Source organism: Phalaenopsis equestris, unplaced genomic scaffold (assembly GCF_001263595.1).
Source record: "Phalaenopsis equestris unplaced genomic scaffold, ASM126359v1 Scaffold000224, whole genome shotgun sequence".
Taxonomy (NCBI): domain Eukaryota; kingdom Viridiplantae; phylum Streptophyta; class Magnoliopsida; order Asparagales; family Orchidaceae; genus Phalaenopsis; species Phalaenopsis equestris.
In genome coordinates, this window is record NW_018164666.1 from 3,971,700 (window position 1) to 3,978,005 (window position 6,306).

The following is a 6,306-nucleotide window of genomic DNA, read 5'->3' on the forward strand; positions in this document are numbered from 1 at the left end:
AATGTTTCAAATATATATATATATATATTATCACCAATAAAGTTTGTTATTTATCATAAATCTCCTAAACTCTTTTGAAAAAGAAACGTTAAAAATCAAACTCTAATTAATAATCAAACAACTCCGATTTCAACAAATAAATAGTAAAAAACTGAACGGCTAAACGAGACAATCTTTCGCCGATATTTGGTATAGGATATTTTGATCCGATTTTGTTCGGACGTATATGCTTGACCTATCCTAGTGAGGTTTGTCCCGCGGGAGTTCTCCACTTTCTTTCTCTTGTTTGTCTGCATTTGTCATATGTCATGCTTTTCCAGTTTCTCCTCCTGATCATTCACAAGATCCTGGAGAGCAACTTATTCAGAAATGGTAGTATACAGTAATGAACAAACCAACGACTTCTTTAAAAATAAAGAGAGAAAAGAGTGAAAAGCTCCTGCATACGGTGCAACGACATACCCTAAAGATGGTGTAACGAAGTACCCCCACATACGGCGACTTTCTTCGAACTACGATAGTTCTCTTTACAACTCACAACTATGACATATTTAACGAGCTATAGCCTATGTGGTTCACAGCTCATGCATGTCTCAACACGAGCCTCTATGGCTTATGGTTGTTATCACGACACCCAACTTCGGCCTTTGCGACCTAGGAACGTAATTGTAGCTCATCACTATAACATATGACCAACTACGACCTCCGGGGTTCACAACTCGTACTACTCCCAACTCCAATTCTTGCATACATACATTGTTGCAGCTTACCGCTACAACTTATGTAACAAACTACAACTAATGTGGCTTACAACTCATTTAGCTCCAACTCCGACCTCTGCGACCCATTGACATTATCGAAACTCACCACTACAACCTAATGACCAACTACAGCTTATGTGGCTTACAATTTCTGCATCTCTCTACTACAACATCTGTGGTCAATCGATTTTCCTGAAGCAACCATGTACGACTTACATAAAAATAGAGGTGCCTCCTCCTCTTTCGCTTTTATCTGTGTGTATGTTGGATCTTCGTGCAACTAAAAATACAAAATTATTACACTATCGTCGCGGATTTAAGAACACGCTATATATATATATATATATATATATATATATATATATATATATATATAAATGAAACGTTTTATTTCATTTTTTTAAGTTAAAATAATAATATTTTTTAGATGATAAGATAGATTAACGTTATATTAATGTACAAAATAATGTTCAGCTATTGGACATGTAAATTATTATGAATGATGCGGTCTGTATGATAATGCCTTTTTAGTTAAAAAGTTATAACAATATATTGGAAATATTTTCAGCTGGCATACCTCAGTTCGACGTGGCCCTGGCCCACCACATGAAAAGATACGCCATGCGGGCCCCGCCGCTTCAGGCCGCTGACGCTAAAGGCGCGCGCTTAGTGCCAAACACCTGAACGGAATGTCCGGAAGGGGCCCACCTGGAGCCCAGTGGAAAGAGAAGATTCGGTGGCGGAGAAGTGGATACGGAGTGTTGGCTGCTTGCGTGACGGCGGTGATGTACACGTATGCGGAAACAGGAATCCGGTTCTCCGCCCCACGCTTAGATGAGGTTTTTCCACCACTCTTACCGTCACCTTATCAGCTAGAAACTGCCCATTCCCGCTTTGGCCTTCATCCAAACTCCATTTCAATTGAAGCAGCGTATTTTGGGTATGAATGCTTTACTTAAGAAAATAAAAACAATCACATTTGAGTAGGGGTGTAAACGAGCTGAACACGAGCGAGACCGGACTCAGCTCGTGTTCGGCTCGTTTATATTTTGAGCTCAAAAAGTGTGTTCGTGTTTGACTCATTTGCTTAACAAGCAGAACACGAGTTGCTCACTAACAAAGAATCGTTTTGACAATCCTAATCACATAACCATAAGATATTAAGGGTTGGGGTAAGATTTAAAACTTATTGTTAATATTAAAACATCATTTGAATCAAATTTAATTATTTTTATTCTATTTTCTTATCTTTGTAGCCTTATAATCAGTTAAATTTTTTTAAAAATACTACTCATCAAAAATTGATTAGTAGTATTTCAAGCCAAAACAAGCCGAGCGCAAACGAACAAATCATTGTTTTGTGTTCAGCTTGTTAACTTAGCAAATGAGCCGAACACGAGTTTCTTAACGAGCTGAACACAAACTGTTTTGAAAGCCCTGCATTTGAAATAGCATTCAAATCCACAATTGTGGTGGATGCAAGAGTATATATAGTTGAAGGGTGAAGTATATATATCAATATGTGTTTATTAATGATAATATTCTTTTTATAGAGCATTTATTAATTAATATTCGAAACTCTATGCATAGTTTTTGTAATATATAAATATATTTTATCATGTCAGTCATTGCCAACATGTGGTGGTTTGGTGGTATATCCGTAAGGGGGGACAAAGTTTGACTGATTTGACACGAGTCATAGGATTTTCATGCCAACAATTTGGCAATTGTAATGACCATTTATTCGATAAGTCCTGTAATTTCAACATTCTCCACATTGTAAGAATATAATTTACACTGTGCAAGGATTCGTATCTTAGATTTAATTAAAGAGATCAAAAGCAATATCATTTTGTTCAAGAATTAATGGCAAAAACATGAGGGGCCGGAAATTTTTACATACATACCACTCAATTCCAATGTATTTGCATATCCGCTGCCCGCAGGGTGGTATGTATGTAAATCTTCCTAACAGTACATATACTTTCGCTTGCACCAAATGAATCTCAGGTTATTTTGTCTATTTTAAATAACAAATTTTAACATGAAGCTTAATATAATTTTTTAATATGATAATTATTTTAAAAAAATTAAAAAGTGCAAAAAACATCTTTTAAAGGGGAGTACTCTTCAATACTTTTTTATTTTATATAATTAAATGAGATTGCCTATTTAAAAAATGTTTTCAAAATTAGTTTATTTTATTTTATTTAAATTATATTAAGGTTATAATCGTAAATTTTAATTAATTCTTATTGCTAAAAATAATTTATAATTTCTTTGAATGATAACAACCATGAAATTTGATTTAATAAATTTAATGTAATCAATCAGCAACTTAACTTTGTTCTTCAGAAATTTTAATCTAAAATTTAACATGGTAATGTTAAAAATATATGGACCTATTGACTTGTAATTCATAGTGGATTATTTCAACTGGAATAGTCCCAGTGGATTTTCCCCCTTTCAAGGGTTTTTCACATAAAAAGTCGAGGTGTCTCCTCTTGTTTACTTCTCTTTAGTTATCTGTGTGTGTTGAATTCTTGTGCAAGGCTAAGAGGATGCCGTGAATTTTCTGGCACACATCAATGTATTTGAGGGCTTATTCACTGTAAGATAAATAGATGTGAAATTAATATCACAAATGTCAAAACAAAAAAGGAAACTTTACATGCATACCACTCAATTCTTATGTATTTCCATATCTAACTTTAAACTTTAAGTTTTACATTTTTGTCATTTTACCTAATATAAAAGAAAGAAATATTTCACTTTTGAAAGTTAAAATAATGACGATTTTGATGTGATACGAAAAGATTTGAATGTCATAACTATAAAAGGCAAAATTTAGATGTTAGGTAAGTAAATATATAAGAATTGGGTGGTATGTATGTAAATTCCCTCTAAAAAAGTTAGAATTTATGCTTTGTACATTTAATATGAAGTCATACAATTTATTGCATTATACATGCATAATAGTTGACAAGTCATGTGTACAATGGTAAACTAATAAATAAAAATAAAATGATTTGACATAAAAATTATTAGTCACGAGCAATGTGACACATCACATGACCCAACGACCATCATCAATAGCAACATGCGACCCCTCCCAACTCAAATATTCCCTTTTTATTATAGCAACCACTAAAATAACTTTTCTTAGGATCCTATTAAAAACCTATTCCTTCCTCATTTCTTATTATGGCCTAAATGACTCGCCACATAAGCATATATGCACATATGCCTTTCTATTTTCATATTAAGAAGTTTCTTGCTTTCTTCTATTGGCTATAAGAATAACATTTAGGAACAAAATCTTAGAAATGAGATACATACCACAAAATTTTTATGTATTTACATATCTATCACCTAAAGTTTGATATTTACATTTATAACAGTTTGGTGTTATAAATCTTTTCATGCACATGTGTATTCCGCCTTTAAGAACTTAATGGTAGTTGTGTTTTTGATAGGATGTTAAAGATTTGAGCGGTATGCTTGTAAATATTGAAGTTTTGGTGTTAGATATGTGCACATGGAAGAATTGTGTAGCATGTATGTAAATGCCCGTAGTTTTTATCTCTATTAGAAGTTTAAAATTACATTTTCATGCATTTTTAATGGCATGATAATACATTAATTATGTGAGAACTTTTTATCAATAAAAAAACAGTAATTCTATATTTAAATATGCTTCAATTTAGTCATATATTTTAGACTCTAAAAGGGCCTAAAACCTATTTTAGTCATAATAAAAGAAAACAATGAATATTAATATTTAGCAACATATTTATGCAAACTATGATTTTTATACTCATCGAAATTATTAAGTAATTAATATTATTTCTCTAATTAAAATAATAATTTCATATTATTATTTGTTAATATTTATTTATTTATTTTTTACTACTTAAAAAATTACGATAAAACAAAAATATAAATATATATATAATATTTAGATCAAAACTTTATCGTATGAGTCTCAAAATCATAAAATTTATTTTAAGCTAAATATAATATAAATTTTAATTGACTATCTATATGCCACTCTCATCTTAAAACAAATTTGATTAGTTCTAAACTCATTCGAAACCACATAGTTTTCATAATTGAATAAGTAAAGCCAACTTTTTACTTATAAAAGCTGGTCAACTACATATAATCCAAATATAATCCACAATTTGAAATAATAACCACATTTTTCTTACTTCAAATGTTTCAATAATAAACTCTCATCTAATTTTTCAAGAAAATTACAAACACACCAAATGGAACTTAATTTAAAATATTTGTCATTAATTGGCATACTTGTAAGCTCCATCCTAACCACACAAGCCAAGTCATGTATTTAATTATGTATTTTCCTTTTAAACAAAATAGCTTTAAACCCTTACATACATACTATACAATATTTATATATTTACATATCTAACATCCAAATTGTCATATTTGCACTCATAACATCTTTGTATCATGTGAAAATATGTATTTTTCTTTTAAAAGATCGCCATGGTTATATCTTTTTATTTGATGTTAAAGATTTGAGTGTTATATATATATAGAAATTTATGATATGATTAAGAAATAGAAAGATATAGCACAACACACTTCCATATATAAATATAAATTTTTAGGTCTTAGATATATACATAAATAAGATTTGTGTGTCATGTCCGTAAAAGGGAAAATTTTTACGTGTTGCTAATTGCACGTCACGCTAGGCAGCCCACCCACGCTATCATTCTGATCACCGCGTGTAATAATTTTTCTTAGGGTCTGTTTGGGGCAGCTGCAGCTTTTTGAATAATCTGCTGATAAGCTTGGTGCTGTGAAATTTAGAAAGTTTTGATTTATTGGAAAAATCAGACCGCTGCCAGAAAGCTGTCATTGCATGTATAAAAATGCTGCTTTAAGTTTTTTCAAAACGTATAAGTTGTCAAAATGCAATTTACCCAAACAATCCAGATGTATTTTCAAAACACCACCGCACCAGATAAGTTGCCCCAAACCAACCCTTAAATACCGAGGAGAGAGAACCTCTCCCTCTCTCTCTCTCTCTCTCTCTCTCTCTCTCTCTAACCTGAGTGGGCCCCTTGCTCCCGTAGTGCGCTTCCATCAGCCACCAACCAGGCTACATATCTCCTAATGCCTTTCCCCGCAATTGCAATTATGCACGCCGTAAATCTTTCCTTACACTCGATACCTTTCCCTTCCATTTGCGCAAAAAGGACCCCTTTTCTGATAAGTCCACTTCAATTAGCTCCAATTGCATTCCTACACACTTCGTCCATCTCCTACAAATATCAAGTTTGCATTACTCAACCAAATTATTAATCCAAAATAATTAGCACCGGGCCCCTCATTCCTTCATCCACAATGCATGTCGATTCTTCCACAACTATAATTAATAAATCTTTAATATTGCACTTAGACATTACTAATTCAGCAGATATGAAAGAGATATGAAGTGCTATTTCACCATAAAATTCATTTCATTAAATATGAAAAACAAAATATATATATATATATATATATATATATG